Source organism: Bos mutus, chromosome X (assembly GCF_027580195.1).
Source record: "Bos mutus isolate GX-2022 chromosome X, NWIPB_WYAK_1.1, whole genome shotgun sequence".
Taxonomy (NCBI): domain Eukaryota; kingdom Metazoa; phylum Chordata; class Mammalia; order Artiodactyla; family Bovidae; genus Bos; species Bos mutus.
Window position 1 is genome coordinate 23,102,401 of NC_091646.1, and position 25,410 is coordinate 23,127,810.

At 42.5% G+C, this 25,410-nt stretch overlaps 1 protein-coding gene and 1 pseudogene across 2 annotated transcripts in view; both read left to right on the plus strand.

Moving 5' to 3' along the window:
* PLAC1 (placenta enriched 1) overlaps positions 1-25,410 on the plus strand; it is an 82,501-nt gene that overhangs the window by 30,743 nt on the left and 26,348 nt on the right. The window contains exon 1 of one of the 2 annotated variants that reach the window (XM_005911181.2): positions 10,668-10,754. The exons of the other annotated variant lie outside the window; for it this stretch is intronic. The gene's annotated coding sequence lies outside the window, so the exon portion shown is untranslated. Of the gene's footprint in view, positions 1-10,667; positions 10,755-25,410 lie in introns of those variants that run through there. 2 annotated transcript variants of the gene reach the window in all.
* Positions 17,320-18,503, plus strand: LOC138986349 (ubiquitin domain-containing protein UBFD1 pseudogene; annotated as a pseudogene).

A 25,410-nucleotide genomic window follows, 5' to 3' on the forward strand; every position in this document is an offset into this window, starting at 1 on the left:
GTAAGGAGATTGACTGTGGCTTCAGGTAAGCGAGCCAATATATACTTAGTTCACCCCCATCAGGTATCGCTCATGAAGCCATTTGCAGCTGAGCGGGAGCGGGCTTGTGGTCTGAAACTTCTCCAGGTTTATGTGGGTCTTAGAACCTTTGACATATCCTGAATGGGGCTATTCAAGTTATGAGTCCAATCCCCATCTGATGAAGACACTTCTCTCTGCTGAGTGGCTGCCCAGCTTCCAGTGACAAAAAATCTTACTACCACTCTATGTAGTTTCTAGCTCTGGGTTCTGGCCAGCTCTACTGATGGCTGTCTGTGCCACTGATATTTCTGACTGCATTTCTATGGGAATACAGAGATGTTGATTGCAAATGCACCTCATGGAGGCCATCAGTCATGTTCCTAAAATGTTATATGAAAACAAAATTTTCACAAAGCACATCCTGGTTTTTGTGCCCTAGGTTGGTTTGTGATTTAAAAGAATCATTGTATCTGAATTTATCACTTTTTAAAATATAGAATTAGGTTTGCTTAAAGCAGGAGTTTTTAACTTGGGCTCTGTAGTTCTCAAAGGAGATACAGAAATTTGCATGGATTTTTCTGAAACTATCTGCAAAATTGTGTATTTGCGGTTATACATATTTCTGAGAAGAGAAGTTTTTCTCAGATTCTCAAAGAGCTCTACCCTCAAAAAGGTTAAGAATGATGGGCTTAGAGGAAGGTGGAAATGTAATTGTGTTATGAATCATGCAACTTCAACTGCAATTTATTAGGAAAGTGACTTCATCTATGTCAATGTCCGCGGTCAGATTCTCTTCCCTTGTGCGACCTCTGAAGGATGACCTCCCATGGGACATGCTGCCATGCTTTGATCTTCTCCCTGACCTATTTGCAGGGTAATGGCCACACTAATAGGATGTGAGTGGTGCTTGCTGTAGACTGGAATAAGATACCTGATAACACTTCCCGTCATTGAGTGGGACAAAAATTTCATTCGAGTTTCTCCGTAAGATAATACAAAATACCCGAATGAACTTTTTGGCCCACCCAGTACTTGTGTTCACTCATCAGTCCCAGAGTGCAGCCTATAAGGCAGACACGTGTGCTTCACATTTTGAGATTTGGAGGCTGATAGTTCTGATTGTGAGCAAGTCACTTAATCTATCTGAGCCTCAGTTTCCTCACCCAATAGATGGGGGTAGTATCATGGTTGCCTGAGGACTGTTAAGTGAGATGGTGGATGTATTGTACTTAACATATAGTAAGTGCTCAATAAATAACAATGCCAAGAGTATCTATGCCAGATGACCAAGTCTTTCAGTCTAGTTCAGTTCAGTTCAGTTGCTCAGTCGTGTCTGACTCTTTGCGACCCAATGGACTGCAGCACACCAGGCCTCCCTGTTCATCACCAACTCCCGGAGTTCACTCAATCTCATGTGCATTGAGTCGGTGATGCCATCCAACCATCTCATCCTCTGTCGACCCCTTCTCCTCCCACCTTCAATCCCTCCCAGCATCAGGGTCTTTTCCAATGAGTCAACTCTTCACATGAGGTGGCCAAAGTATTGGAGTTTCAGCTTCAGCATCAGTCCTTCCAATGAACACCCAGGACTGATTTCCTTTATGATGGACTGGTTGGATCTCCTTGCAGTCCAGGGGACTCTCAAGAGTCTTCTCCAACACCACAGCTCAAAAGCATCAATTCTTCAGTGCTCAGCTTTCTTTATGGTCCAACTCTCACATCCATACACGACTACTGGGAAAACCATAGCTTTGATTAGATGGACCTTTGTTGGCCAAGTAATGTCTCTGCTTTTTAATATGCTGTCTAGGTTGGTCATAGCTTTTCTTCTAAGGAGCAAGCAACTTCTAATTTCATGGCTGCAGTCACCATCTGCAGTGATTTTGGAGCCCAGAAAAATAAAGTCTCTCACTGTTTACATTGCTTCCCCATCTATTTGCCATGAAGTGATGGGACAGGATGCCATGATCTAGTTTTATGAATATTGAGTTTTAAGCCAGTTTTTTCACTCTCCTCTTTCACTTTGATCAAGAGGCTTTTTAGTTCCTCTTCACTTTCTTCCATAAGGGTGGTGTCATCTGCATATCTGAGGTTATTGATATTTCTCCCAGCAATCTTGATTCCAGCTTGTGCTTCTTCCAGCCCAGCATTTCTCATAATGTACTCTGCATATAAGTTAAATAAGCAGGGTGACAATGTACAGCCTTGACGTACTTTCCAATTTGGAACCAGTCTGTTGTTCCATGTCCAGTTCTAACTATTGCTTTCTGATCTGCATACAGATTTCTCACAAGGCAGGTAAGGTGATCTGGTATTCCCATCTCTTGAAGAATTTTCCACAGTTTGTTGTGATCCACACAGTTAAAGGCTTTGGCATAGTCAACAAAGCAGAAATAGATGTTTTTCTGGAATTCTCTTGCTTTTTCGATGATCCAATGGATGTTGGCAATTTGATCTCTGGTTCCTCAGCCTTTTCTAAATCCAGCTTGAACATCTGGAAATTCATGGTTCATGTACTATTTAAGCCTGGCTTGGAGAATTTTGAGCATTATTTTGCTAGCATGTGAGATGAGTGCAATTGTGCGGTAGTTTGAGCATTCTTTGGCATTGCCTTTCTTTGGGATTGGAATGAAAACTGACCTTTTCCAGTCCTGTAGCCACTGCTGAGTTTTCCAAATTTGCTGGCATATTGAGGGCAGCACTTTTACAGCATAACCTCTTAGGATTTGAAATAGCTGAATTGGAATTCCATCACCTACACTAGCTTTGTTCGTAGTGATGCTTTCTAAAGCCCACTTGACTTCACATTCCAGGATGTCTGGCTCTAGGTGCATGATCACACCATCATGATTATCTGGGTCATGAAGATCTTTTTTGTATAGTTCTGTGTATTCTTGCCACCTCTTCTTAATATCTTCTGCTTCTGTTAGGTCCATACCATTTCTGTCCTTTATTGAGCCCATCTTTGCATGAAATGTTCCTTTGGTATCTCTAATTTTCTTGAAGAGATCTCTAGTCTTTCCCATTCTATTGTTTTCCTCTATTTCTTTGCATTGATCACTGAGGAAGGCTTTCTGATCTCTCCTTGCTATTCTTTGGAACTCTGCCTTCAAATGGGTATATCTTTCCTTTTTTCCTTTGCTTTTGGCTTATCTTCTCTTCACAGCTATTTGTAAGGCCTCCTCAGACAGCCATTTTGCTTTTTTGCATTTCTTTTCCATGGGGATGGTCTTGATCCCTCTCTCCTGTACAATGTCATGAACCTCCATCCATAGTTCACCAGGCACTCTATCAGATCTAGTCCCTTAAATCTATTTCTCACTTCCACTGTATAATCATAAGATATTTGATATAGGTCATACCTGAATGGTCTAGTGATTTTCCCCACTTTCTTCAATTTCAGTCTGAATTTGGCAATAAGGAGTTCATGATCTGAGCCACAGTCAGCTCCTGGTCTTGTTTTTGCTGACTGTATAGAGCTTCTCCATCTTTGGCTGCAAAGAATATAATCAGTCTGATTTTGGTGTTGACCATCTGGTGATATCCATGTGTAGAGTCTTCTCTTGTGTTGTTGGAGAGGGTGTTTGCTATGACCAGTGCGTTCTCTTGGTGGAACTCTATTAGCCTTTGCCCTGCTTCATTCTGTACTCCAAGGCCAAATTTGCCTATTACTCCAGGTGTTTCTTGACTTCCCACTTTTGCAACTGTCCCCTATAATGAAAAGGACAGTTTTTGGGGGGTTTTAGTTCTAGAAGGTCTTGTAGGTCTTCATAGAACCGTTCAGCTTCAGCTTCTTCAGCATTACTGGTCGGGGCATAGTCTTGGATCACTGTGATACCGAATGGTTTGCCTTGGAAACAGAGATCATTCTGTCGTTTTTTTTTAGATTGCATCCAAGTACTGCATTTTGGACTCTTGTTGACGATGATGGCTACTCCATTTCTTCTGAGGGATTCTTGCCTGTAGTAGTAGATATAATGGTCATCTGAGTTAAATTCACCCATTCCAGTCCATCTTAGCTTACTGATTACTGAAATGTCAGTGTTCACTCTTGCCATCTCCTGTTTGACCACTTCCAATCTGCCTTGATTCATGGACCTAACATTCCAGGTTCCTACGCAGTATTTGTCTTTACAGCTTCAGACTTTACTTTCATCACCACTCACACCCACAACTGGGTGCTGTTGTTTGGATCTTCAAGTCTTTATGAAAAGCCAAAGCTCTTTTTGTAGGACATGAGGACATGGATCACTCTAGGGCCCACCTTGCTCTCTGGGGCCATGCTTAGTGACCCATTCATGGGCATAGAAACAAAACCCATTGGACCATTGTTATCTTGTCAAAATATAGGCTTTGGCCTGTTCAGCACTTGTCCTCTGCTAAAAGCTGCGAAGGAACCCTGATACCACATTTGATTATTGAATGGAGTTCTATGTAGAGATTCAGGCAGTGAGTATAGGAGGCTGGAGCAACTGGTGCAGTCAAATCAGCTCAAAACCTTCATTCAGTGCTTTGGCCCAGCAGCAATCATAGTGTCCACAGGGTTTTCCCACCCCTCTTCCTATCTGAGCCTCAAAACATCTGGATGAGATCAGAAGGACAGATGTTGGAGAAGCCATTTATTACAGCAATAATATAAGCAAGTCTGGGAGTTTTGAGGACTTAGTGAAAATGCAGTGTTTTGCACAAAACAAACAAACAAAAATGAGTGTGTTAGCAAGAAATGGTGATTGAGTATTAGTTTGTGAGTATTGAGTCTATAAATGAGTATAGCACAGAGCTGGGCATGTGGAAAGGCTTACCTACATTGGGGTGTCTAGAATTCCATAAAAGAAAAAAACACAGGAGAGTCTAACTGAACACTGGATGCTCTCATCCAATTAAGGGCAGTAAGTCTTTAGAGACAGGAAGTCCTAAGTCAGTTGCAGGACACCAGAAAGCCTTCCTCAAGGAGGCAGGTTTGGGGCTGTTCAGAGAGGCAGAGGGAAGAAGTAAAGGCTGGGAGGCAGATAAGCAAGAGCTGAGAAGCTGGGAAGAGCCTGCAGGAGAAGGGAGGAGCTCAAACAGGGTGATGAGCCAGGGTGCTGCCTTGGGAAGAGTTTTGGGTAAAGAGGTTCTGGAGACCACACTCAGTTGCCCAAATGAAAACAGAAGGCATCTGGAGCAGCTAAGTGTGGCAGCAGAGGGGCAAAATGAGGGAATGGAGCCAAAGTGTCCAGCTGGGAGCCAGGAATGAGAATCCAAACTTAAATGGTTAAAGTCTGGGCTGGGATAAAGCCACAGAAACCCAGGAAGGTGAACGATACAAGGGAGGGTGTGCGGGTCCCTGGAGCCTTTACCTGGAGGAGCGCAAAGACTTTCCTGTCTGTATGGAGCAAACTGACTTGGGGTCTTTCTATTTCTCTGGCATGAGAAATTTCTATTTCTTCAGCATGCCTCCTTCAGGAGCACGTGGCTGCCTGGCTTTAAGACAATCAGCAAAATCACTTGCGAAAGAGAGAAACCAAGAGGTGATTCTTCATGTTGCGAAACGATTCTTTACCAAAGGATATACAAAGAGCGCCTTGACTTAAACCCTCCCTGAAGTGCCTTTTTGAATGTAGAATGAACCAATTCAGAAATTCTATCGAAAATGTTTGTTTAAATAGCTTTAAAAAGTAAAAAAAAAAAAAGCTGGGGGTGGGGAGCCAAATGTTTCCAGTTGTCTTTTCTTGTGATATATGGGAACTGTATAAAACTTACACTTTCTGAAATTAATACTAAGCTATGGTAATTTACTGAGATGAAATATATGAGGATTAACCAGTAATAATAATAGTAGTCAACGTGTATTGAAGGCTTGCTAAGTATGACATATTACTAAACAATTTAAAGTCGTTATCCAGTTTTATCTTCACAACAGTCTTTTGAGGTATTCTCTGCATTTCAGAGATGAGGGAAATGAAACTTTAAGAGGAGTCAGCTAAATTGTATGCTATCAAAAGAAAGAAAGAGAGGGATGGAGGGAAAGAGGAAGGAAGGAAGGGGGAAAGAAAAGCAAAGGAAAGGGAAAAAAGGAAGGAATGTAACTCCCTTAGGTTATGTGCAGGGTAGCACCCTGTGTCCTGAGAGGCTTTGGAGGGTAGGGTGACAAAACCCCTAGGCAGTCCCCCTCCTCAGCCTTTGCCCAGGTTTCTATTAATACTTAATGTAACAGGTCTTGTGAAACTTCTCTGATGGAAAGACACCTCTGTCAGCCCGCAGAGATTGGTCAAGGCCCTAGTCCAGCGGTGAAACAATTTTGTTGACATTTCAGCGTGAAAGGTACAGACGCAAGGTCTGCAAAGGGGGTTCGGGATTCAGTTCCCGGGTTGTCCTGAGATTTTCTTCCTCAGATTTGAGCACTTCCCTCGGTTGAGAAAACCCAGGGCTGTGAAGCAGTTCTTCACTCCCGCTCTGGACACTGGGTGAGGAGTGGTGAGAGTTGACCCCTCCAAGCATCACGTTGGCTGGAGCTCTGAAGCACTGCTTCTACCTGCCTCGCGTGCCTGAGAGGCCAAGCCTGGATCAGCCCCAGAAACCCCCAGAGGGCAGGGGCCGTGCACTTGATCAAGGCTGCCGACAGTGACTGGATTCATTCCGGGTTCAGCTCCTCAGCGGGGTAGGTGAAGGTGCCATACATTCATGCTCAAGGGAAGAAGAGAATCTTGTTTTTACAAACTTTAAAGGAATATAAAAATGACTTTGTGGTGTTTGAATTACCTTTGCTGGATAAATAGAGCCCTGTGGCCCAAGGGCTTAGGGAGCATTGTGGGGAGATCACGTATTTCATTATGCACATTTCTATATACATGTTTCCTTATATGCATGTGCCTGAGAGCTTGTCACTGGTTCTCACTGAAACTGGTTGTTTCCTGTGGGTGACTTCTGTCTGTCCATCTAGGCGGTAAGTCCTTAGTTCAATATCTGAGCCTGTGTACTCTGAGGGGTCCTAGGCAGTTGTGTCTGGGGTCCCAGGCTGAAACTAAGACTGATATTTTTGAAACTTTCTTGGATGGAAGACAAGGGTCTTGTTTGTCATTGGTTAGTCACTAACTTGCGTCTGACTCTTATTGCGACCTCTTGGACTGTAGCCCACCACACTTCTCTGTCCATGGGATTTCCCAGGCAAGAATATTGGTGTGGGTTGCCATTTCCTTCTCTAGGGGTCTGGAAACCCTATTTAATTGCTGCTAGCAGTCTGTAGCTTACAAGAGATGAAACCTTTGATTTTGATTGTTGACAAACTATTCTTGTTTTAGTGGTGACAGCAGCTCCTATATATTGAGATCTTCCCATGTGCCTGACTCTACTAAACCCTTTACATACATAAACTCATTTAAGCTTCACCATCTCCCTAAAAGTGAAGATCACTTTTAGGATCACTTATCCCCCATTTTGCAGATAAGGAAAGTGGTAGAGAACTGAAGGGATTTGACTAAAGTAAGGCTCCTAGTGAGTGGAGAGGTGGGATTTGAACCTGTAATCTTTTTTTTTTTTTTTTGAAGATCTAATTGGCTTTATTTATTTTATTTTAAATTGAGTAATAGCTTTACAATCGGAGAAGGCAATGGCACCCCACTCCAGTACTCTTGCCTGGAAAATCCCATGAACGGAGGAGCCTGGTGGGCTACAGTCTATTGGGTCACAAAGAGTCAGACACGACTGAGCAATTTCACTTTCACTTTTCACTGTCATGCATTGGAGAAGGAAATGGCAACCCACTCCAGTGTTCTTGCCTGAAGAATCCCAGGGATGGTGGAGCCTGGTGGGCTGCCGTCTATGGTGTCCCACAGAGTCGGACACAACTGACGCGACTTAGCAGCAGCAGCAGCAGCTTTACAATATTGTGCTGGCTTCTGCCATCTTCCATACATTAATACGAATCAGCCATATGTATACATATGTCCCCTCCCTCATGAAACTCCCTTCCACCTCCCATCCCATCCCACCCCTCTAAGTTGTCACAGAGCACCAGATTTGGGTTCCCTGTGTTGTATAGCAAATTCCTACTGACTATCTATTTTACATACGATAATATACATGTTTCAATGCTAGTGTCTCAATTCATCCCACCCTCTCCTTCCTCCACTGTGTCCAAAAGTCTGTTCTTTATGTCTTCATCTCCTTTGCTGCCTTGCAAATAGGATCCTCAGTACCATCTTTCTAGATTTCATATATGTGTGTTAATATATGATATTTGTTTTTCTGTTTCTGACTTACTTCACTCTGTATAATAGGCTCTAAGTTCATCGACCTCATTACAACTGACTCAAATGTGTTCCTTTTTATGGCTGAGTAATATTCCATTGTGTATATGTAGCACAATTTGTTTATCCGTTCATCTGTTGATGGACATCTAGGTTGTTTTCGTGTCCTAGCTATTGTAAATAGTGCTGCGATGAACAATGAGGTATGTGTGTCCTTTTCAATTATGGTTTCCTTGGGGTATTTGCCTAGTAGTGAGATTGTTGAATCATATAGTACTTTTCCTAGTTTTTTTTTTAAAGGAATCTCCATACTTGAACCCACAATCTTAATGACCACACAAATCTTCCCTGGGAAAATTGCTCAGAATTCTTCTTCTTGCAAATTTCAAGCAGGTACTCTTTAAGGGAACTAATATGTGGTTCAAGAAGAAGTGGCTTTGGGAGGAGAAAGATACATAGTTGTCTATGAGTGAGGCTGGGAACCATTTGTGCAAGCTAGTCTGCTATGGGAGCAATTGTATTTTGACTGGGGAGAGAACAAGGAAGTTGATGGGACCACCTGGAGCTGGACAGCCAGTCCCTGAACTGGGCTTGAGCCTCAAGAGGGAGAAGGCCAAGGCCAAGGCCAGAGGCCAATAGGCCTGGGAAACTGGCACCATGGCACTGCTTCTAGCCCCGGGTGTCCTAGAATCATATAGAGGAGATGCCCAGCTCTTTGTACTGGGTAATATTCCCATGTACACCTCTGTTATGACTTGTGTCTTTTTTGCATATTTTCTAACTGGTTATTGCTGGTATATAAGAAAGTTTTTATTTCTGCATGTTCACTGTACATTTAACTACCCTCCTGAACGCTCGTTAACTTTTGATGTAAAATTATAATTCACTCACATCTCAGTGAGTGAATGATGTAGTGATATCCTTGCATATCAGTTTTTTAGATATGCAAGGATATCATTACAAAAATAGAGAGAGAGAAAGAAAAAAGTTAGTCACTCAGTCGTGTCCAACTCTTTGAGACCCCAAGGACTGTAACCCACCAGGCTCCTCTGTCTATGGGATTTCTCCAGGCAAGAATACTGGAGTGGGTTGCCATTTCCTTTCCCAGGGGATCTTCCTGACCCCAGGATTGAACCCAGGTCTTTTGCATTGCAGGCAAATTCTTTATCATTTCTGCCACCAGAAGATATATGTGTATATATGTATGTATGTGTATATAAATATATACACACAGTATGTATATATATACATCTACATATTGGGACTTCCCTGGTGCTCAGGTGGTTAAGACTCAGTGTTTCCACTACAGTCAACATTTGTTGGTGGAAGGAAGAAAGGAATGCCATGCAGCCCCCCAGGAGAGATGGTCTTGGATAGAGCATCTCTTTGCCATCCCGCCACAGGGCATGAACCACCCCTCCTCTCACATCAACCTCCTTGCCATCATCCATCACTTTGGGTGGCACCAGCACAATCACTCAGTGACAAGCAAACCAGGTTACAGCACTTTTCACATCAACAAATTGGCAAGTCACAGAGACCAGTGTTTGTCATTACCAGGTATCCTGATTTTTGTTTTGAACACTACGATCATCGTTCCCTTGGGTAAATCCCTAGTGTCCCGGTGTTTGCCTTTCCACACTGTAAAAGGAGAATCTTATTACTGGTTTCTAGTCACCTCAGAGCATTGTGGGGAGAGTCGAAGCCAGTCTGGAAGCTGGATGTCTAAACATCCCTGGGCTTGTGGAGTTCTCACCAAGCCTGTCACTGCTGTTGACATTGAGAATACTGGTGTGGGAACAAGTGCTGTCTTTGTCACAGGCTCAACTCCAGGGGCCTCTCCTTCCCTAAGCTGGCAGCTGAGGCTAAGTACTCGATATCCCTGGGCCAGCTGTTGTGAAGTAAACGCCAGGCAGTAGGTAAGGCAAGATTCAGAACTGGGCAGACAGCCAGGCTTGAGTGGGAGCCCTGATTCAGGAGTGGAGGGGGGCACAAAAGTTGGCAAACAAGTGTTTTCCAAGGGAGGAAGACTAAAAAAAATACAATCTTGTTTCTAAGGTAGACAGAGTACCAACGGGCTGTGGGGGAGCAGCCTAAAAATTCCTTCTTTAACTCACTTATCAGCTGAAGAAGATTCTAGTACTAGAAGGACACTGTGAGCGATGTTTCCCAAGGAGGCTTCCCTGGGAGCACAGAGAGATAGCCACACCCTTTGAAGTTCGCTGGGAGCTTACAAAGGGCAGCGTTGTTTCCACCAGGGAAGAATGATAGCCCCACATAATGGTGTCCTTATTCTCTAAATCTCAGACCTTGTGCGATGAGGGGCCAGTGAGCCTTCAGGCTCAGGCGAAGGGGGGGGGGCATGGGCAAGACACTTGGCACAACGCACATGCTCACAGCTTGCTTGCTAGCCAACATGGAAGATCTTTCCTAAGAAGATAGTGTGGTCAAAGTCTGGGGCCTGTTTCAACTCGCTTTCTAGGAGGATTGCTAAGCCATACCCAGGTATTGTTTTAATTTGATGATGGTTGATAAATGTTTCCAAGTAGACGTATCTATCATACTTCATAGATTTCGGTGAAATATATCATGCGCTTAGAGGCTGTAGAGATAAAAGACCGATGAGAAAAATATTGTTTTAAATCAGAATGAAAAGGGTAGTATTTCTGAGTGGTGGGATTCCTATCGCACAAAGAAGAAAGTGAGTGGGCTGGCAAGAGCTGTCTAAGGTGGTCAATTCTCCAGTCATTAGTTAAGTGAAGTCCTCAGATGGGGCTCTAACATAGCCTTAATCAACTTGGGGATGCCTATGGTACTGCATCATCCATTCTTATGTCAGGGACCACTTCCAAAATTCTGACTCATTTCCCAGGCCAGTGGAACCATGTAAGCATATGAGTTTCACGTCTGGTGTCATCTCCAGGAATTTCTGTCAGCCTTGGTGCCTGGGAATAACTCCATTAGACCCAGTAGAAGTTGGGTGGTGCAATGGCAAGAGTTCAGGCGGAGACCTAAGCTCCAGTCCTAGCTCTGTGCCAATTAACTGTCATTTCAAGTGGGTCTTTTAACAATTCTGTGTCTTGGTTTCTTCAGTGGTTAAAAAAAGTCTTTAATTTGATGATTGAGTCCTTTCCAGGTTTAAAAATAAGAATGTCTGTTTCTTAGCTTTGGGTTCAATAAAGAATTGTTGTAGGTATGCCAGTCATCTGGTGTTATAAATTCTTTTAGGTCTGAAAGGGATCTTAAAGGTCATCTAGTTCAACCCCTTTATATTATGGATATATCAATAGAAACCAAGACTCAGAGAGAAGGGAGTCATTCAATCAGTGCAGACTGAAGGTTAAAGATCAGGTTCCATGATTCCCAGTCCAGTGCATTTTCCACTGCCTTTATTTTTAAATCAAAGTAATACATGAGAATGATTTTTTAAAATCAAGTAATATAGGAACGCTTGTAATTAAAAAAAAAAAAAGTTTTCTGCCCTACCCTTAGTGTCACTCCTCAGAAGCAGCCATTGTTAAGAGATTCTGTTTTCAATTCATCTGGTGGTTATTTCAATATTTCTAAATATGTCTCTACTCCTACCTCTTAATTTATCCATTTGAAGCCTTATCTATTGACTCCTTGCTGTAAAAACTATGGATTTAGGTCACTTAGCATTACTCTCAACCTCCTTTCTTTCTCCACCTCCCCACGTTTGATAGTATTATCTTTATGAGGTTTTTAAATTCACCTTTTAAAATAGTATTCAGTATAATTTCCTATTTGGGTTATACAGTTTAATGAGTTTAGACAAATACAAAAAGTCATATAACTACCACCACAATCAATATATATCACCCCCCAAAACTTCCTTATGCTGCCCTTTGTAATCAACCCCATCCTTCACTCCCAACCCCTGGTAACCACTGATCTGTTTTATGTTCCTATACTTTTGCCTTTTCCAGAATGTCATAGAAATGGAACCAGCAAATATGAGAACTTTTTATACTGCTTCTTTCACTCATTTTAATTATTTTGAGATTTATGTCTCAGTAGTTCATTGTTTTTATTGCTGAGTAGTATTCCACCGCTTGAATGTACCAGTGTACTCACTCACCAGTTGAAAGACATTTGCATTGTTTCCAGTTGGATAGTATTATTTTTAGTGAATTCCACTGGTTACCTTTTAACTTGAAATCATATACTAAAACCTCTATTTCTATATGTCTAGACAATATATAGTGGACAATGTCCACTATATATTAAGTAGGTCTTCCTTTTCAGAATAGTAAATGCTTTTGACTAGATTTTAAAACATGATACTTTCATTCATTTCATGTCTGCTTTAAATGGATTACATTTGAGGGTATAATTTTTCATGTGGGTAGAGGGCTTGTTTAAATGCTATCCAGCAGCCCCATTCAGGGCTACTACTATTCTCAGTGGCTCCTGTAGCACAGGGGCCTTCTCTAGCTCGGGACATGCTTGTTGCTGGGAACATATACATGTACTTTCTGTTCTGACCGTTGCTAACTCAGGCAGTAATTTGGGGGAAAAAGACCTTTCTTCATGTGGATTTCAGCTTTTGTCTGTCATGCTTTTGCTGTTCCAGCTGCCTTCACCAGTGAGCACAAAGCCACATTTCAAAGGAGACTGACAAATTATCCCCAGCTGCCAGAAGGAGGTTAGCTTTCTGTGTGTTCTGTGTCCCCCTTCTCTGATAACTAACAGGTTAACTTTCTAAAGGGAATTGACAAAAGCAGAAATTGTCCTTTCACCCAAATAGGGTTTTTGCTTTTTGAAAAGTTGTGGATTTGTCATATTCCTCTCCATTGTGACCTTAATTTACATCAGGAAATACAGTGTAAATTATTACAACTGAACCCCTGTTGTTTGCAAGGTTCACATTAGTGCATTTTTTTAAAAAGCACGTATGAGATTGCAATTCTGTTTGAAAATTTGCTAGCACAGTGTCTTTCCTCAAAAAGTAGCTATTTGAAGGCTGAATGATACCAACCCTCGCCATAGAGAGTGATATATGATTGCACTTACTTGTATTTTTAACCATCTTTGTATGTGTGTTATCTGCCTAGCACTTACACTGCATAATGGGGGGTGAGTCTCATACCTAGCCCGGTATGCTACACATAGTAGGTGCTCAGTAAATGCCTTTTGAATGGAAATGATCCATAATATTGTCTTGCACAAATATGGTGAAGTATTCTGCATCAATGTAGTGAGTCAGGCATTCTCAAATACTACTGGGCATGCAAATTGATACAACTTTCTCACAGGGTCATTTGCCAAAATGTGCCAAAGCCTTAATGGTGTTCTTATCTTTTCACCCAGAAACTCTCTAAGGACTACCCTAAAAAAAAAAAAAAACAGAAATGCACAAAAGATATAAATACTAAGAAACTCATTGTAGTATCATTTAAATTAGATAAAAAGTGAAATCAACTTCAATGTCTAAATTATAAAATCTTATGTAGTAACGTTTATACTATAAATGCTTTGTAGTTATTTAAAATCATGTTTAAGAGAGTCTATAACATCATGAGAAAATGCTTGCAGCCTAAACTAAGTGGAGAAAGGGAGGATACAGATGAACATACAATATGATCTCCTGCGTGTGTGTGTGTGTGTGTGCACACGTGCAAAAAGAAAGAAGACAGAAAGGAAATAAACAAAATATTAACAATGATTCTAATAGTAGAATTATGAATTATTTTCATATTCTAATATTTGTAAATTCCAAATTCTTTACACTGAGCTTGTATTACTTTACAAACCTGAAAAATATCTTTAATTAAAAGATTTTAATTAATTAAATTAAATTAAAATTTCTTTAATTAATTTTTCCAATTAAGGAAAGAAAGAAATACTATCCTAGTCACAAAATATGAAACAATTTCTCAAACCAGAGTCTACTCTTCAGATGCCACGTGGAAAGTCAAGGCAGCGTTGTTTTCAGAAAAGCAAAATTATGCCTACAAGTCTTTTCGAGGTTTATTAAGAGCCTCAGTTTGATATTGAAAGGCAAAACTGTTCATCCTTTTCTCTAGGCCTAGTTAGGTTTCATCCTTCTCTCTCCCCATCCCCACCCATTTTAAAACTGTCCAGATCTGTGGAACAAATGTTGAACAAACTGGAAATAAATAAAATCCAATAGCTTTAAGATATCACAAAGCCCTCCCTTCCTGTGTATTAATGGCTACCAGCCCATTGTACTCCCCAGAGTGGAGGGCTGGAGTCAGCGAAATGGAGGCTTTTCTGATTCAAGCATGAAAGCTGCAAATGCTCAAAATTTAGGAAGTCTGAGAAGACTGAGACACAACATGTACAACCTTCCCTCCCTCACATTCTGACCTTTACATAATAAAAACTGGTGGGCTCTGCTGGGGGGAAAAGCTACTAAGTGAAAACTCAGTCGTAGAAGGCAGATACAGTAAGTATTCTTCACATTTCAAAGAAATCTCAGAATCCTAGAACTTTACAGCTAAAAGGAAAATATTCCAACAAGTCCAGAGTTCTTTCCAAATCCCAGATACTGTGCTGGTTGCTGATCAAATGTTATCTCATTAAAAACCACATAGCAATGCACTCCATTTTACAGATAAGGAAATCAAAATCCAGGGAGGCATTGTAAATTGCCTTGGATTACATAGTTTTTTTTGGCTGCAAAGCTGGAGCTAGGGCCTACATCTTCTGGAGACTCTCAGGTGAAAAAATGAGTTTTTCTGATATTGTCTTGTCCCTCAGTTCCAGATAGTCCAAAAACTGTGCAGTTGTGCTTGGATCTTTTGCTAACAACTTAAGCTAATCAGGTCCAAGATCAAACATATAGTCTTCTGCTTGGCTCCCAGTGACCCAGGATCTGAACTAGTCTGGCTTTTTACTCTCTTTCATGCCCCAGCCCCCACATAAACAGTCTGTTAACAAGTCCTGTCCATTTTTCCTTCAAAAAAATACCTTCAAAAAGGCACAACCTTCCAGTTACAAAATAAATAAGTCATGAGGATGTGACCTACAGCATGGACACTATAATTAATAAAGCCATATTATTATATTTGCAAGTTGCTAAAAAGTAGATCTTAAAAATGCTCATCACAAGAAAGAAACATTTGTAACTATGTATGGTGACAGATGTTAACTAGACTTATTGTAGTGATCACTTCACAGTATATACAAATATTGAATCACTATGCAGTATACCTGAAACTAATATCATGTTATATGTCAATTATACCTCAATAAAAAAAAATACTTCTATATCCAACCCAACCTACAAAACAACCCAACCTCTACCTCCTTCTTGACTACTCCCAAACCACACCACTGCCTGTCTTCTGGCTCAGACAACAATTCTAGTCTGTATCACACAATTATTTTAGCACCTGTCATTCAGGGACAGTTAACATTTGTTCAGCAGCACTCATCCTAGCATCAAGCAAGTATTGATTGTCTACTATATGCCAAGTGCTGAGATGGAGAATTCATTTGTCTTTTCTCCTCAACTAGACATTAAACATCCTGAGAGTGAAGGCTACAGCTTTCTCCATAACCTCTTAAACACCCGTTGCAGCTCTGGGCACATACTGAAGACTTGTTTATTCAAGAGCAGAACAGATTTAAGGAATCTGTCACCAGCTCAGCAGCTGGAGAACTCTGGGGACGCCTTAATCTATGGATCTGCCTCAATATCTCACAGGCTACATGAGCATGATCCACTCACTCAATGAAGACCGCATATCAAACTGACTTTTTAACACCACACCTTCAGGGATAAGTGAAGAGGTTTAGCTAATAAGAGGTGTGGAGTCCAAAGCATCAAATGGGGATTTCTGCCTCCAAGAAAAGAAGCTGGAATAGATGTACTCGTCCCTATTTTTGTCACTAAATACAGCTAAAAACCCTGGGTGTTATATATAAAACAAATATAAGAGGACCAAGAAAGGTGGAAAGAAGAAGGCAGAGTGGCTAAAGACCTCAGTAACCAATGAATGACGTGATGGTGAGTTCCCTGGATTTTCTTTTTGCCTCATTGATTCCAGACTGGATGCTGGAGACACCAGCAGTTAAGAAAAAACCAAGTGGGAGCAAACAAACAAGAAAGGCCTGCTCTCTTTAGCCGAAGGACCAAGAAAGGGGCAGCCTAGCAAAGTAGGCAACTTTTAGACAAGTACTACTCTACTGTAGCCAAACACCACAGGAAAAACTATGACTTCCACACACACCCATGCCAATGAATGATGAGTGGAGAGCCTGAACTTCTACCCCAATGTGCCACTAACAAGGCAGCAACTCTCTTTTCCATGCCAGAGTAGGGGAAACTTGTCCAAATAGGAAAAACAAAAGGCTTAAATAAGAGCCTCATTACATGATACCCAAAATGAACAGTATTCAACTGAAAATCATTCATTATACCAAGACCAAGGAAGATCTCAAATTGAATGAAAAAAAGAATCAACAGATGCCCAAATCAAAATAAGAGATGTTACAGTTATCTGACAAAGATTTTGAAGCATCTACCATAAAAATGCTTCAGTGAACAATTACAAACATGCTTGAAACAAATGAAAAGACTAGAAAGTCTCAGCAAAGAAATATAATATCTCAGCAAACAAATACGAAGATACAAATAAGAACTAAATGAAAAATTTAGAAATGAAAAACTCAGTGGATGAGCTCAACAGAATAGAGCAGACGAAAGAATTAATGAACCTGAAGGTATAACAATAGAAATTACATAGTGAGAACTGGAAAAAAATGAAAAGAGCCTCAGGAACTTATGGGACTATAACAAAACATAATAACATTGATATCACTGAAGTCTCAGGAAGAGGGAAGAAAGAGAAAGGGGCTGAAGACCATTTGAAAAAATAAAATCTCAAAGTTTCCAAGTTTGGGAAAAAAAGATAAACCTACATATTCAAAGAGCTGAAAGAACCCTAAGCAGGATAGATGCAAAGAAATTCACGCTAAGACCCATCATAGTCAAACTTCTGAAAACTAAAAACAAAGAAGAGCCAGCTCGCCTTTTCCGGCGGCCTCTCTGCGGGAGCGGTGGGTGTTGTACACAATCATCATGGCGGCGGCCGGAGCCCCGGATGGCATGGAGGAGCCTGGCATGGACACGGAGGCCGAGACCGAGGCGCCCGCGCGGTCCTCAACTGCGTGGAGGCCGGCCGCGGCGGGGCGGCGGCCGAGGACTCCTGGGCGCAGCGCGAGGCAGCCTGCAGCGGCCCGGCCCAGCCCCTGGGGACCCCGCGGCCCAGGCCTCGGTCAGCAACGGCGAGGACGCGGCGGCGGCGCCGGGCAGGGAGCTGGTGGACCTGAAGATCATCTGGAACAAGACTAAGCACGACGTCAAGTTTCCCCTGGACAGCACGGGCTCCGAGCTGAAACAGAAGATTCACTCTATTACAGGTCTCCCGCCTGCCATGCAGAAAGTCATGTATAAGGGACTTGTCCCTGAGGATAAGACATTGAGAGAAATAAAAGTGACCAGCGGGCCAAGATCATGGTGGTTGGCTCCACGATAAATGATGTTTTAGCAGTAAACACACCCAAAGATGCTGCCCAGCAGGACGCAAAGGCGAAAGAGAACAAGAAGGAGCCCTCTGCAGGCAGAAACAACACAGGAAAGTGTTGGATAAAGGGAAACCTGAAGGCGTGATGCCGTCTGTTAAGGGTGCTCAGGAGCGCCTGCCAGCTGTACCGTTATCTGGCATGTACAACAAGTCTGGAGGAAAAGTGAGGCTTACCTTTAAGCTAGAACAAGACCAGCTGTGGATCGGCACTAAAGAGCGGACTGAGAAACTGCCCATGGGTTCCATTAAAAACGTGGTCAGCGAGCCCATCGAAGGGCACGAGGACTATCACATGATGGCGTTTCAGTTGGGCCCCACGGAAGCCTCTTACTACTGGGTGTACTGGGTTCCAACTCAATATGTGGATGCAATCAAAGACACTGTGCTGGGGAAATGGCAGTATTTTTGAAAGCACTTTCACCTCTGGCCCAGGAGACTGACCCAAAGTGAAGGACATTGCTGGGAGAGGCCTGCAGCATCCCTGGATTTCAGAGTTCTGGAACTTTGTTCAAAAATATCTATATCCAATCTGAGGTGATGTGGTGACTGAAGCCAGAGGTGATGTACTTTCACCATTAGCTTAATTTTAACTTAAAATCACCGGTTCCCTTTCTTGCAGTCAGCTTCATACCATTTTTAAAAGTCAATACGGTGGAAATCAATAAATCTGAATTCTGAACATGTTGTGTGGAATACTCTTAAGTGTGTTTGAGAGTAGATCTACCAATTGTGTTTAGAAAGGAATGATCAAAAGCTTTCTGATTTTTTGGTTGTTGTTTTGTTTTAAGTGATTTCACCTGAAATATTTTCATAACTTTTGTTGCAAACATTTGGACTGCATTGTGATGAGTTGGGGGTGGGTTTTTTTTTTCCTTTTTCATATAAAATTGTATGCAAAATGTGGGGGTTAGTAAGCCATATTTCTCTGTCCACTGGTTCAGAATGAATTCTTTCCCTTCTTATTTTCTCACTTCCTAGATGGGAATTTTTGTTTCTGAAAACCCAAAGATGTCAGTTCCTCCTTTTGTACCTCATCACCACTTCCTTGCCTGGCCTCCCTCCCGCCACGCTGCTGCTCGTGAATGCATGGCGGGAGAGGAAGAGCCAGGGGTCTGGTCGGGGCGCTCACAGGGCTCTGGTGTGTGCTGAGCAGCGGAGTGTGTCCCAGCGACTCCGGTCTGACCGTCTTGCCCTTTGGGCCCCGATCTCTGGGGAGATGGCACTGCCGCTTTGACAGTTGACTACAGCCCTCGCTGATTGGGCTTTGAGGCCCAGCCTGGCATGGGTGTGCCGACAGAGGCCCCTCTGAGAGGAGCCAGGTGGAAGCCAGTTATACAGCCATACAGCCACAGACCCAGATCCTTCCTCCTTTCTTTAGAAGTTTTGAGAAACCCTTCAGCAGTCCAATGATTCTTTCAGTGATGTGTCTGCATCTGGTCCTTCTGCTCATGCATTACGTTCAAGTGTCCTTCATCCCAGGTTTAGAGATGCTGCCTTTCTCAAGAAGAAGTCATCTGACCTAGTGGGTTGGCCGATGTATTTCAACATCGAAAATGGGATAAACAGCTTTTGTGATTAGCTCTCCCTCTTCCGGGTTTAGCCCTTACCGTCCTCTGTCCACGTGAAGTTCTGTCGTCTCCCAGTGGTTTGGTTGACTCTGGAACGAGGGACGGTCTCTTGGTGAATGATACCCTTTGTGCTGTTCGCTGTTGCTCTGCTGCTGTCTTTGCGATTCTCCTCTCACTGGTGCAGGCCCTCATAGTAAGGTTTGGCAAGAGATGTCCCAAATGTCACATTCTGGATTCTAGACTGTTAGCCTTCTTTCTGTGAAACGTATTAGCATGTGTTCGCCTAAGATGACTATTCCTTGTGAGCCAGTTCATGGTGATCGTCCGCGCCCTTCCCCTTCTAAGCCGTAGTTCAAGAATCCAGCCCATCCAGACCAACTCTTGCTTTTCGTGGTGTTGTCCATGCCAGGTTACGGATCTAGGCAGGAAACTCCTCTTGCTTTTCTGGGGGGTACAAGTTCGTCTGGGAAGTGTAGCATCCAGGAGATGGCCTGTTTTCCACCCCTTGCAAAAGGCGCAGTACCTGTAGCTCTTCTGTCCTTGTCAGCCCACAGGCCTTGGAGGAAAGAGCATGTCTTTGCTGCTCGTGGAAGCCTTGCTCTGCAGTTGACAGGCCTCGCATGCTCGCAGAGTGGTGGCGCGGTTTGAATGCTGCTCTTTCTGTTGGCCAGCCTGCCTGTCCCAGAGGCTTGTCCAGACAGTGCCACACGCCCGCTCTTGAAGCAGGCATCCTGTCCCCGTTTTGTGGGGCTGCTCCCCAAGGCCCTTCCCACCAGGTTCCCCCTTCGCCCTGCTTGGGCGGCTGCCCCCGCCCACCCCTGCCACCTGATGCCCCTTCCTCCCAGTGACAGCGTGCATACCCACTCCCTGCTCCCCAAGGGCCAAACTGCTTCTCGCTCAGGCCGGTGTCGTCTCAAAACAGGACCAAAGCCTGTGTGAGCCTTTTTATTTGAAGTAAAAATGGTGCTTTTTTCCTTACTTGGAGATCTTCTATATAAATACTGTAAATGACATCTTTTCGTACGGACCTGTTCGAGCGTTGCTTTTCAGAGCCCACGAACAGTGCTGGCCCGATCTTGGGCTCTGGCCGCCCCATCCGTGTGGAGCCCTTGCAGGAAGCCCGGCGAGCAGAGGAGCCGCCTGGGTCCCAGCAGCGCTCACTAGTCTGTCACTTGGCCCGTGAGCGGGCTCGTCGTCATCTTCTTATGGTCCAGGATGTACTGACTAAATCTGTGTTAGCAAATTCAGACACTCCTTCCCCTTCGGTAGCATCACAGTGTTCATTCTCCCTCAGGCTTCTCTCCACGCGGAGTCCTCGCTGGGGAGGGGGCAGGACCCCTCGCGGGGCTCTGAGGGTGGACAGGGGGGTGAGGCTGCCTTCTCTCGTGGAGCTGGCAGCCCTTTCGCAGGACAACAAGCCTTTCCTTCCCTCCCCTCCGCCACTTGGCAGACTAGTGACGAGGTATCCCTGCTCTCAGCTCTGTTTCAGTCAGCCTTTTCAGAAAACTGAGAGAGATGGTCTCGAGACTTGCTCCGACTCTTTGGTATTCAGTATTCAACTATTTGGTATTGTTTTAATCGATGATGGGCCTTTTGCAAGTAGCGTGAGCTCTTTTTAAAAAGAAAGTCAAGCTGAGCTAAGGGTGCACTTTGCTGTATCGCAGACATGGTGGGCCAGGTGAGGCCTCTGTAGGCTCCTGCTTTCCATGACGAGGGCCAGGAGGCGCCCTTCGCCACTCAGTTGCCGGATCTCAGCTGGAAGGGGCTGCCTTGCTTCTTCCTCTCCCTTTCACCAGGTGCCTGGAGGAACGGTCCCGGGCGCTCACATTTGGCCCGCCCTCTTTGCCAGATGCAGGACCCTGTGTGCCAAGGGCGGCTTGCTTTCCACCCTGTCCTCTGAGGGCGCTTCTTTCTCTCCTGGCCTGTTGTCTTGGGAAGGATAGTCCTTTTGTCTTCAGGCTTTGTGATCAAGTCATCTCCAGTTAGGACTGGCACCTGTTCCCTTCTTCGCGGGGCCTGGTGGCCTTTCTGAAGTTGCAGGTGGTCAGGAGCCCTCCAGTGTGTGTCACATCTGGTCAGTTGACCTGCCAGGCTGGGTGGTTCTACTGCTTTCTGAATTTCTAAGAATCTCTTTTTCTTTCCTAACGAGTTCTGCTGATTTATTTGACAATGTACGTAAGTACCATGTTCTCCTTGTGGTGTACGCTCTGTTCTGGTTTTTGTTTTTAATCAAATGCCTGTTTGGGAGGAGATGAACGTATTTAGTCTATTAGATTTGCGCTGCTGAAATTTTTTTTTTAAAGTGTAACCTTGACTAGCTGAAAAAAAAATTAAAAAAAAAAAAAAAAAAAAAATAAAAACAAAGAAAGTCTTAAAGGCAAAAAGAAAATAGAACAAGGAGACAATGTTCTAATAAGGAATTGGCACATTTTTCAAGCACTAAAAGAAAAGGACTGCTAACCCAGAATCCTACATCCCTCAAAAATGTCCATCAGGAATGAAAGGGAAATGGAGACATTCTCAGATGAAGAAAACTTAAGAGAATTTGTCACCATCACACCTACCCTAAAAGAATAGCTAGAAGAACTTCTCCAAACAGAAAGAAAATAATAAAAGAAGGACTCTTGGAATATAAGGAAGAAAGAACACAATAAACAAAAATATGAAGAAATCCAGTAGACTTTCCTTCCCCTCTTGAGTCTATGAGGAAAGTAAATGAATATAAATGGAGGTAAGGTTTCCACTTCACTTGAAATGGTAAAAAAATCCATCACTAGAGTGTGGTAAGTTATTTTTATATATATATATATAAATACCTAAAGGAACCACTAAAAATCTATACAAAGATATACACTCAAAACCATGACAGATAAATCAAAATGATATTCCAAAAAATATTCAAGTAACCCACAGGAAGGCAGAAAAAAGAAATCTGAGAAATAAAAGGCAGAAAACAAAAAATAAAATGGCAGATTTAGATTCTAATTTATAAAAAATTGCATTAAGTATAAATGGTCTAAGTATATCAATTAGAAGACAAAGATTGGTGGAATGGATAAGAAAAATATGACCCAATTATATGCATTCTACTAGAAACTTACTTCAAATATAATGATACAGAGAAACTGAAAGTAAAAGGATGTAAAGAGATATATCATGCAAACATTAATAAAAAGAAAGTATGTGTCTATCAAAGAAGAGCAAAATAAGCACAAAGCAAGAAGGAAGGAAATTATAAGGAGCAGAAATCAATGGAATTGAATAAAGGAAAACAATGAAGAAAATAAATGAAACAAAAGCTGTTCCTTTGTAAAGATCAATAGACTTGACAATCTCTAGCAAGACAGACAAAGGAAAAAGAGAAGAAGCAAATTACCAATATCAGGAACAAAACAGGAGATATCACTACAGATCCTACAGATAAGGGTGGGGTACAATAAGGTAGTACCATGAACAACTCTACACACTTGTATTTAAAAACTTAAATACAATGGACCAATTCCTTGAAAAACACAAACTACCACAAGTCACCCAATATAAATAGAGTTCATAGCCCTATAACTATTAAGGAAATTAACTGCATAATTTTAAAACTCCCAACAAAGAACTCTCTAGTTCCAAAAGATTTCACTGGATAATTTTACCAAATATTTAAAGTATCAGCAATTCTACATTATCTCTTCCAGAAAATAGAAGTAATGGGAACATTTCCCTATTAATTTTATGAAGTTAGCATTACCTTGAAACCAAAACCACCTAGAGACAGTACAAGAAAACTACAGACCAATATCCCTCATGAATATAGATGCAAAAATCTTTAGCAAAATATTAGCAAGTAGAATTCAGCAATATAAAGGAATTATATGCCATGACCAAGTAGGGTTCATTATAAGTATCCAGTTCAGTTCAGTTCAGTCACTTAGTTGTGTCCGACTCTTTGTGACCCCATGGACTGCAGCACTAACACCCAGAGCTTGCCCAAACCCATGTCCGTCGAGTTGGTGATGCCATCCAACCATCTTATCCTCTGTTGTCCCCTTCTCCTCCTGCCTTCAATCTTTCCCAGCATCAGAGTCCTTCCCAATGAGTCAGTTCCTCACATCAGGTGGCCAAAGTATTGGAGCTTCAGTATCAGTCCTTCCAATGAATATCAAGGACTGATTTCCTTTAGGATTGACTGGTTGGCTCTCCTTCCAGTCCAAGGGACTGTCAAGAGTCTTCTCCAACACCACAGTTCAAAAGCATCACTTCTTCAGTGCTCAGCTTTCTTTATGGTCCAACTCTCACATCCATACATGACTACTGGAAAAACCATAGCTTTGACTAGATGGACCTTTGTCAGCAAAGTAATGTCTCGGCTTTTTAATATGGTGTCTAAGTTGGTCATAGCTTTTCTTCTAAGGAGCAAGCATCTTTTAATTTCATGGCTGTACTCCTGGACACTCACAGGTAAGTCTGGCTCAATCTTTTATGGAGTCACTGCTCCTTTCTCCTGGGTCCTGGTGTGCACAAGGTTTTGTTTGAGCCCTCCAAGCATCTCTGGTGGGTAAAGGGTTTGATTCTAAGCACAGTTTTGCCCCTCCTACCATCAACTTCCCTGATAGGTCAGTTGGCAAAGAATCCGCCTGTAATATGGGAGACCCCAGTTTGATTCCTGGCTCAGGGAGATCTGCTTGAGAAGGGATAGGCTACCCACTCCAGTATTCTTGGGCTTCCCTTGTGGCTCCGATGGTAAAGAATCTGTCTGCAATGCAGAAGACCTGGGTTCGATCCCTGAGTTGGGAAGATCCCCTGGAAAAGGGAAAGGCTATCCACTCCAGTATTCTGGCCTGGAGAATTCCATGGACTGTATAGTTCATGGGGTTGCAAAGAGTCAGATATGACTGAGCAACTTTCACTCTTCCTTTCACCATCTTTTTGGGGCTTCTCATTTGCCATTGGATGTGGAGTATCTTTTTCTGCTGGGATCATTCTCCTGTCAACGGCTATTCAGCAGTTAGTTGCAATTTTGAAGTTCTCACAAGATGAGCACACGTCCTTCTACTCCACCATCTTGTGGGACAGTGACAAGTATCCAAGTCTGGTTGAATATTAAAAACCAATAATGTATACCATCATATTAACAGGCTGAGAGAAGAAAAATCACATGAGCATATCCACTGATGCAGAAAAGACATTTGACAAAATTCAACATCCAATCATGACAAAATCTCTCAGCAAGCAAGGAATAGAAGGAAACTTCCTTAACTTGCTAAAGGGTACCTACCAAAAAAAAAAAAAAAAAAGCCTTACAACTAATATTCTATTTAAGGGTGGAAAACTGAATGCTTTCACCCTAAGATCAGGTAGAAGGCAAGGATGTCCATTGCTACTATTCTTTTTTATCATAGTGCTAGAAGTTCTAGTCAGGACAATAATGACAGAAAAGACATATAGATTTGAAAGGAAGAAATGAAACTTTCTATTTGCAGGTGGCATGATAATCTACACAGATAATCTCAAGGAAGCTATTTTTTAATTCATTTTATTCAAGTATAGTTGACTTAAAGTGTTAATCTCTGCTATACAAAAAAGTGAGTTATATATATACATATATATATTTTGTATTCTTTTCCATTTATCACAGGATATTGAATATAGTTTCCTGTGCTATACAGTAAGGCCTTGTAGTTTATTCATTCTGTATATAATAGTTTACATCTGCTAATCCTAAACTCCCAATCCTTTCCTCCCCCTCCTAACTCCCCCTTGGCAGCCACAAGTCTGTTCTCTATATCTGTGAGTCTGTTTTATAGATAAGTTCAATTGTGTCATATTTTAGGAATCTTCTCTTTTTTTGGCTTCATTGGATCTTCATTGCAATGCACAGGCTTACTCTAATTGTGGTGAGCAGAGGCTCCTCTCTAGTTGTGGTACATAGGCTTCTCATTGTGATGGCTTCTCTTGTGGAGTATGAACTCTAGGGCATTCAGGCTTAGTATTTGCGGCATGTGGGCTCAGTAGCTGTAAAGTATGGAC